The sequence below is a fragment of the Cricetulus griseus genome (assembly GCF_003668045.3).
Source record: "Cricetulus griseus strain 17A/GY chromosome 1 unlocalized genomic scaffold, alternate assembly CriGri-PICRH-1.0 chr1_0, whole genome shotgun sequence".
Lineage (NCBI taxonomy): Eukaryota > Metazoa > Chordata > Mammalia > Rodentia > Cricetidae > Cricetulus > Cricetulus griseus.
In genome coordinates, this window is record NW_023276806.1 from 230006709 (window position 1) to 230016005 (window position 9297).

General features: G+C 43.3%; 1 non-coding gene and 1 pseudogene across 1 annotated transcript; one reads left to right on the forward strand and one right to left on the reverse strand.

Annotated features, from left to right (window-relative positions):
• Positions 1-1708: 1708 nt before the first annotated feature.
• On the reverse strand, positions 1709-3487 carry LOC103161514 (annotated as a pseudogene).
• A 4295-nt stretch (positions 3488-7782) lies between these two features.
• On the forward strand, positions 7783-7886 carry LOC113832493. Its single transcript, XR_003479800.1, has one exon. It is a non-coding gene; the product is annotated as a U6 spliceosomal RNA (small nuclear RNA).
• Positions 7887-9297: the final 1411 nt, after the last annotated feature.

Sequence of the window (9297 nt, forward strand, 5' to 3'; positions counted from 1 at the left end):
TCAACAACCTGAGCCCACAGAGGCAAGGCTACAGGGGAAACCATGGCTGCCTGAGCTGTCACTCAGGCTCCTGTCCACACAGCTCCAAGGGTCTCAGGTTGTCCTGCTCTCATCAAACTTACAGCCACAAGGAACTTTCCATCCAGTTCTAGCTGTGAGAAGAAGACATCAAGACATCCTGTTTCCTTTTTTTTTTTTTTCCCCCAGCGAGGAGGCAGAGCCATGAAAACCAAAGGAGGTTGCAAAGCCTGGACCCAGGGAAGTTTCCAGAACTCTGAGACAGACTGATGTCTGTTCTTGGTTCTCAACCTGACCACATATGGAATTAACTGCAACATAAAAACAGGGAGTTTTGCTTGATTTGAGGTAATTTGCTCAATTTGAAGTAAAAAGATCGCCTTCTGACCCAGATCTTTGCGGTAGGAAGACAACAATATTTAATACAGATCTTTTTTTTGACATTTAAAACATCAATTTATTCTTTATTGCCAAGATTTATAACAAATTATTTAAAAGTAAAGCCAATTTTTAGTCCTCATTTAGTTACTTGTTCTATTTCACTCTAAGTATATCTACTAAAGTCAAATATGTGAAAATACCTGTTAATGCTGAACATTATTTTAATATATCTGATCTAGAATGTGAAAATTAAACACTCAGTTGGTACATCAATTGTCACTTTGTCAAGCAGCAGCTTATTTTTACAACTCAGAAATAGGTCATCAGCATAGTCAAAAGATAATTCAAATTCAGGGGCAGTCCATGTTTATCACCTAGAATCTTGATTGACCAAAATTTAAAATCAAACAGCCTTGATTCTATAATACTTATACATTGCCAGCATTAGAATCTGATACGTTTAATCAAAGATGCCTACATTGTCCACATACTACCTTCTGGCATTACATCTGGTACTTTCAATCATAATTATGAAGGCAGTCACTTTCCTATATCAAGTTTAGTTACCATCAGTTCACTTATAGAAGCCAAGTGTGCTCACCCTTTCCCAGCTTTCAAAACGCTGATATGTTGATTTTGGTTTATCCTCAATATAAAATTTCTATGACACTTAAGTTAACATAGTTAACATACCACAAAATTGATGACACTTTCAGGGCAAAGCAGAACTGGACAGTCCTTTAGTGTTGCCACCACTGACCTGACTGCTCTGTCATACCATCTAGCTGAACACTGACATTCTTTAGTTATAAGTGTAAAGACACCTACCTACATGAGTTTAAAAATCGATCTGCACAAAAGAAATAAATTATATACAACAAATTGTTTTTTGAAAATACAAAAATAACATCTGTCACTTCTGTCGTGCTGACAACTTGACATATATACACTTGCAGAAAAGATCCAACTCGGTTATCTGAACAGTGGTGCTCTAAAATGACAGGCAAACTGCCACTCAGTTTTCACACTGACAGAAGGTGTGTTCAAAATATTTCATATGCTAAATACTGCAGTACTCTCTGTGTGTTTAAATGCTGGTTATAGTTTTTGTTTGATTAATTTAAAGTATCTTAAGCTAACATTAAGTGCACTAAATTAACAACAGTTCAGAAATCTGACCTTACAATAAAGAAATCCAAAATGTACAACTTTAGAAAGCAAGGAACAAGTACTGCCATGCAAGACTGAAAACTGCAAGGAAATGTGATTTAAAACAGAAAGCTCAAATAATATATGTAACACCCAAAAGGGTCAGCAGTGAGTTCTACTAACAATAGACTTAAAAAAAGAAAATACATTCTCTTTGTTGGTATAAATCAGATCTTCAAATCTGAGAACAAGCCATCTGTCTTCTAGCTTTAGAGATTAGCTCTTTTACAGTTGTTTTAATGAAACCTTTCCGCTCAGTTAAATCATAAGCAGGATAATTTTCATATACCTCTTTGCAAATCTGCTTCATTGTGACTTCTTACAAGTTAGCATTAGCTAGTCATTTCTTCACTGTATCCTTTAACTCTTCATCTGTAGGTGGTTTTTTCAATTTTTAATTAATGGTTCATCATCAGAACTATCTTCAGATTCAGACTCTTTGTTTTGATTCTTCTTGGTGTTGCTACTATCTGCTTTCTTCTTCTTCTTCTTCTTCTTCTTCTTCTTCTTCTTCTTCTTCTTCTTCTTCTTCTTCTTCTTCTTCTTCTGTTTGTTTGTTTTTTTTCTGAGACAGAGTTTCTCTGTGGCTTTTGGAGGCTGTCCTGGAACTAGCTCTGTAGTCCAGGCAGGCCTCAAACTCACGGAGATCTGCCTGCCTCTGCCTCCCAAGTGCTGGGATTAAAGGCCCGCCTTCTTAACATTAGCACTTTTTACAGATTTTTTACTTTTAGCAGCAGCTTTCTGTTTTGCTTTTTCTTTTTTAGATGTCTTTTTTGGTGGTTGTTCACTTTCTTTCTCTTAATCTTCTGAAGACTCTTCCTTATTTTTCTTCTCATCTTCATCAGTACTAGATTCATCTGACAAAATTTCAGGACATTTGTTTTGCTTTGGCTTCCTTGTTGTTCCAGAACTGTTCCGTTCCTTTTTACTACTTTTGCTTGAAGATATTTTGAATTTTGGCAATGATTTGCCAGAAGACTTTGGATGCCTAAGAAATTCAAGATCCTCTTCACTAGTTTGCTGTTCACACCTGATCACTCTAAATCAAGAACCTCAGATGCTCTTTACATGGCATTTCTAAGTTTTTTAGCATTTATTCCTTCTTTTTGTACTGGGTACCGCCCTTTTCAAATGGAAAGCCACTGAACTGACCCACACTCTTTAATGAGGACACTGTGCCTGGTCTGTTGTAAAGCAGGTTTTGCAGATTTCTAAGATCATCTGTTTTTTTCTTACTCAGAAAGAAACTTATCCTTTCAGTTTCACAAAGTTTCTGGCCCTTCCCTTGTGCAATTGTAAATGGCTCTCTTTGTAAGGAAGACACTTGCATTGTTAATCTTTCTACTTTCTTCTTTTCTCTCTTGCCTTCCACAATGAGACTCTTTTCTTATTCTTCCTCCTCGTCATCTTCCTCTTCCTCCTCACTCTCATCTCTGGGTCCCACATCCTGGGCTCCTTCTTGGACAGGGGCTGCGCTCTCCCTCCACAGCGGCGCAGCCAGTGACTTACTGGGTGTCTGCTGGCGGGGAGGAAGCCACACACTTCGGTTCCTTCTCTGGCACCTGCAGGACCTCGGTGACTGCCCAGTGGGCAAGCTCCCTTCTAAGTCGCCCACTCCTATCAGTCATTCCACCCGCCTCCCCCAGGGTGCCGAGCTGCACCCTACAGTGCTGCGGGTCCCCTCCCCCGCATTCCCCTCCTCCAGGCGGTCCTCCTTAATCCAGATCTTGAGGCTGGAGAAACCACCTCTAATCTGAGCAATGCCTTCTGCTGGCAGCCTGTACAAGGAAGGACATAGAAGAAGGAAGCTTGCTGTCCAAGCCTGCTGCTCTTGCTCTTGCTACCAGGTCCGTTGCTTCACTGTAATTAGAGCCGACATCTTCAGGATTCCAGCACATACTGCAGACCAGCTGAGACATCCAGCCTCAGGGACTGAACAACTACTGGATTCTTGGACTTTCTGTTCACAGGCAGCCATTGTTGGATTAGCTAGATCACAGCATATAAGTCATTCTAAAATATCATAGATAGATAGATAGATAGATAGATAGATAGATAGATATTCATTAAATCATGTCTGTTACTCTAGAGAACCCCGAGTTATACAGATTTTTTATAACAGTCTTGGTTCTGGAGCAACAGAAATATAAGGATGATTCTTTTAACAATCTGGAGTAGCCTTTCCAATCTTCCAACAGCTACAGCTACCAAAGCCTCTCCAGTTTCTGACACCTGTCTTGGGACCTGGGAGAGCCGGAAGACTCATGGTGTGAACTGTTTTACAAACTGAAGGAGATAAATGCATTTGATTATCCTGATTTATCAATTGTGGATCACAACAAGTCTGTTGGCTCTATATAAAACTTTTGGCAGTTTGTGGGAAAATAAGGAAAATGATGATGCTGGTCTGTTGATCTCAGAATCTCTGGGTAAACTGACTGACAAAAGGAATGGGCTGTGTGATTAAAATCAACCAATTTTAGTATCTCAGAACACAGTGAATGACACAGATCACATAGGGATAAAACTGACCTGCTCCAGATGGGAATAAACAGTCTAAAGGTTTCCAAGTGTGCCCTGGGAGACAACCTTTTTTTTAAATTACATTTTTATTTGTTTTACATACCAACCACAGTTTTCCCTCCCTGTTCTCCTCCTCTTCCCTCCCCCATCTCACTTATCCCCCCATCCACTCCTCAGAAAGGGTGAGGCCTCCCATGGGAGTCAACAAATCTTCTCATATCACACTGATGCAGGACCAAGGCCCTCCCCCTTCATCAAGGCTGAATGAGGCATCACACCATAGGGAATAGGTTCCAAAAAGTCAGCTCATGTGCCTGGGACAGATCCTGGGCCCACTGCTAGGGGCCCCACAAACCAACCAAGATACAGGACTTGAACCCACATGCACAGCACCTAGGACAGCTCCAGCTGTCAGTCTGGAATCCATGGGCTCCTGTTAGCTGTCCCTGTAGATTCCCCATCATGATCTTGACCCCACCCCTTGCTCATATGATCCCTCCTCCCTCTCTTCAGCTGGACTCCTGAAGCTCAGCCCAGTGCATGGCTGTGGATCTCTGCATCTGTTTCCATCAGTTACTGGATGAAGGCTCTATGATGACAATTAGGGTTGTCACCAATCTGATTACAGGAGAAGGGCAGTTCAGGCACCCTCTCCACATTGCTAGGAGTTTTAGCTGTAGCCATCCTTGAAGATTCTTGGGAGTTTCCCTAGCACCAGGTTTCTCCCTAACCCCATAAGAGCTCAGGATAACTTCAAAGATGTGAGCTAAGATGGTCCAGCCTCATAGACTGATCCAGCCAGCACTTGAGATGAGCCCTGCACTTTCCCAGCACACTGAGACTAGACAGCAGCAGCAATCCCAGGTTTTGACTATTATCTTAATTTTCTCAGGTCTCCTAAAGATGCCATTGCCCTCAGACAACAGGAAGTAATTTCAAGAACATAATGCCCACAATCCCAAAAAGTGGGGTGGGTGTGTTTTGTTGTTCAGTGGGTTATGGATGTTTGTCATTGTTTAGGGTGTTAGTTGTAAGTTGTTATTGGTCATGGTCAGGAAGGAAACTAAGCAAAGGAGGTTAGATTCAGATAAAGAAAAAAGATAAAAATAAGGGGAGATATAGAAATGATAGGATTCAATGATAGAATATTGAATCTACTTTTAGTCTAAAAAGCAACAATAATCTCAAATATTTTACGTTGTTATACAATTTTGTGTATTGATACGATTTTAGGTCATTTTTGTTTTAACATACTGTATATGTTTCTACTTTTGTTTAAGGTATTGCACCTACACAGCTCATTTAAGAATGTAATGTAAAAGGTGGTCCTAGAAATCTGCTTTAATATATTTAGGATAATTAAGAAATACAGTTAGTCATCTATAACAATCTAATTTGTACTCAAGTTATGTGTGTTTTCAAGGTTAAACAGAGATATGTTTTAGATCAATTTCTGGTCTTTATAAATACTCAGAGACCTACAGAATATCGCCTTTAAGATGTTTTAATAACATAAGGCTTTTTGTGGCAGTGAGTGTCTTCTGCTCCTGGCAGCATCAATTTACTTCATAAAAGGATGATGGGCATCAGAGAACTACTGCTGACCATAGAGAGCCAGCTCCTAGACGGAGCCCTGGGTATTGAGAGAAATCCACGGAGTCAGCGTAAACTAAAAACTCTTTCTATCTGAGTGGGTCAGGAGAAATGCGCACTCACACCTGTGCTGATGGACTCCTTTCTTCTCTCATGTTCCATCCTCTCAGATGTTCCTCTGTTACACTGTCGGCTTTCTCTGTTCTATTTCTCATTCTGGCTCTGTCTTTACTCCTGGTCTTTCCCCCTAATTCTCTAGTACAAGGTATTATCTTTCTCTCCTGATGTTTCTCTTGTGATTTTCCCCAAGTTTCTGCCCCTCCGTTACTTTGTTGTCCACAGCTATTTATACCACAAAATACTTCACACATTACATTTGAAGGTCACATATCATTTGTTAAGTAAATGATAAAAAGCAAAGTCATTCCATAGCTCACAATGCAATAAATGCAGATAAATTGTCACCTAACAAGGAAGGAGCACTGTATCTCATTTGACTCCCTAATTAATGGGAGGTAGCCATATAAAACTAAACTATTAAGGAATCTGAGAAAAATAAAATCATAAGCTAGATCCTACATAACCTAAGTGTCATTAAAATCTTAAACATTTTGTGGTTAGTGGTCATCAAATCCAGCTTTCTCAGACTGCAGACTGTTTACACAGAGCTTTGACTGAGAGGCCTCTCCAGCATGAGCTGCAGGGCAGAGGGTGAAGCCATGAGCTCATTCAGCACTCTCCAAGACACAGTGGCATTGAAATTGATTTAGATCTTAAAATATATTTTTCTGTTCTGCATGTAACCCTGGACCATAAAAAAGGGAAACTTGGAACTCTTTCTTGGGGCTATGAAGTTAGTTTAGTTTTTGTAGCCCTGGGCAGTGTGAGATTCTTTCCTTGTGGTGTCTGAAAAAAGGCCAAAAGCTAAGGTTAAGAATTTGTGCAGATCTATTTCATTTTGTGCAATCTCAGTTGTATCATGATGCTCAATAAACAATCACAGGAAATCATGTCAGCACTCATGCATGCTGGAGAGAAGGAATGAAAACAAAAAAAAATAATAATAAGGATTTGTGCAGAGTTTATCACTGTCCTCAATAATCAGCCAGACCTGGCACCGTAATTAAGTAGTTTAACACTTTTTACCGTGGCTCAACAAACCAGACAGCTGCCTATATGTTCTTGTAAATAAGAGTGTATTTTTCTGGGAATAGTTTATATTACAACCCATTAGTAAGTCACCAGCCTGGGCCACAGAGTGGGATCTTCTAAAAAAAAAAAAAAAAAAAAAAAAAAAAAAAAGGTACATTCTACATTCTAGAGATTAAAGGATGGATTATAATGCCAGATGTGTATAGGGGCCTGTGGGGAGGTGGGGCTCAGGAGTTGAAATCTTCGTACCTATGATGAAGGTATGAGACTGAGGAGAGGTAGACATGGCAGGAGGGGTGTGGCTTGCGTCTGTTTCAGGACTGTCGAGTGCCCCTTCAGGTCACAACCCTCTCCTCCTCCCTGCTCTGCAGAGCCATTCTGGAAGCTCCAGTGACAGAGCCCAGGTTTCTGGAACAGCTGCAGGAACTGGACACCAAGGCAGCTGCGGTCAGAGAGCAGGAGGCCAGAGGCACAGCGGCCTGCGCAGACGTCAGAGGCGTGCTGGACCGGCTCCGGGTCAAGGTGGGGAGTGGACCGCTAGAATCAACCCCAGGAACTCACTCTGCTCCCCTCAGTGCGGGGCATCGTTGGCCCTCTGGTTTCCCTGAAAATCTAGAGAGGCTGGAGCTGTGCCTCAGCGGGTAGTGGGCTTGCTTAGGGCTCCCGAAGCCTTGGGATCCACCCCCAGCTCTGCAAACATGGGCATGGTGGCCCTTGTCTGCTGTGCTAGCACTCAGGAGGTGACAGGAAGAAGATCTGAAGCTTCAGAGTGATCTCTGCTGCACAGGGAGTTGTGGGCTTTTACTGTGAGGAAGGAAGGAAGGAGGTGACAACACCATGAAGGGGAGGGAGAGAATACTTCCGGAGTGTACAGAGGTACATGAGACTCTGTCTCAAAACCAAACAGTGCTCGCTTTGGCAGCATAGAAACTCAAATTAGAGCACTACAGAGAAGATTAGCATGGCCTCTGTGTAAGGACACAAAAATTGATAAAGCATTCCATATTTAAAAGGGAAAAAAGAAACAGAGAACCTGAAAATATGAGGCCAGGCATGGTGGTAAGACATTTTAGCCCTAGCACTGGGGAGGGAGAGGCAGATGGACCTCTGTGAGTTCCAGGACAGCCTGGACTACACAGAGAAACCCCGACTCAACAAAAGTAAATAAATAATAACACAGCACACATCGGAAGTATTCTCTCCCTCCCCTTCACCGTCACGTCTGTCTCCTCTTTCCTCCACACAGTAAGAGCCCACAACATCATGACCTGTTTGTCCCCTCACCTAGGCGGTGACGAAGATCCGAGAGTTCATCCTCCAGAAGATTTATTCGTTCAGAAAGCCGATGACCAACTATCAGATCCCCCAGACGGCCCTGCTGAAGTACAGGTCGCCACCCGAGATGGGCACAGGGCGGCCTGTGAGCTTCTTAACGGCCCAGCATGGATGTCCAGGGTCTGACTCGCCCTGGCCCTTCCAGGTTCTTCTGTCAGTTCCTGTTGTGGACGACACAGCAAAGAAAGATATCCTGGACCAGGGAGCCTCGTGTCAGGCTCCACCTCCCTCAAGTCAGGCTCCACCTCCCTCAAGTCAGGCTCCACCTCCCTCAAGTCAGGCTCCACCTCCCTCAAGTCAGGCTCCACCTCCCTCAAGTCAGACTCCACCTCCCTCAAGACAGGCTCCACCTCCCTCAAGTCAGGCTCCACCTCCCTCAAGTCAGGCTCCACCTCCCTCAAGTCAGACTCCACCTCCCTCATGTCAGGCTCCACCTCCCTCAAGTCAGGCTCCACCTCCCTCATGTCAGGCTCCACCTCCCTCAAGTCAGGCTCCACCCCCCTCAAGTCAGGCTCCACCTCCTTCAAGTCAGGCTCCACCTCCCTCAAGTCAGGCTCACCTCCCTCAAGTCAGGCTCACCTCCCTCAAGTCAGGCTCACCTCCTGTCAGTCTCATTGTGGGGGTGCCTGGCTCCATCCCACAGGGCTCTGGGCCCACAGAGGACAAGGATAAAAGTGATCATTGGCTGGTTGAGCTACACTATTTTTATTTTTTCTCATTAGCCTTTTATTTTTAACTTAGTTCAAACCTTCGCCGATGTCTGCAGAGCTACACTATTTATGGGCCCCTGTCTACACTGCTCCAAAGGTCTTGGATCTGAGCTGCCCTGCTCTCAAAATTTACCTTCAGACTGACTCTTCCATGCTTTTCCAGCTATGGGAAGGAAACTCCCTGCAAGAGGGCAGGGAGGAGGAAGAGCCATGAGGGCCAAAAAAGGAGCTCCAAAGCCTGGAACCAGGGAAGGTTCCAGAACACGGAAACAGACCCAGGGAAGGCTGAGGAAACACTGGATTCAATGGGTAGGAAGAGAAGCTACCCTCTGGAGGACTGTCCACAGTCTAGACTTTCCCCTCCATTCTCTGACTG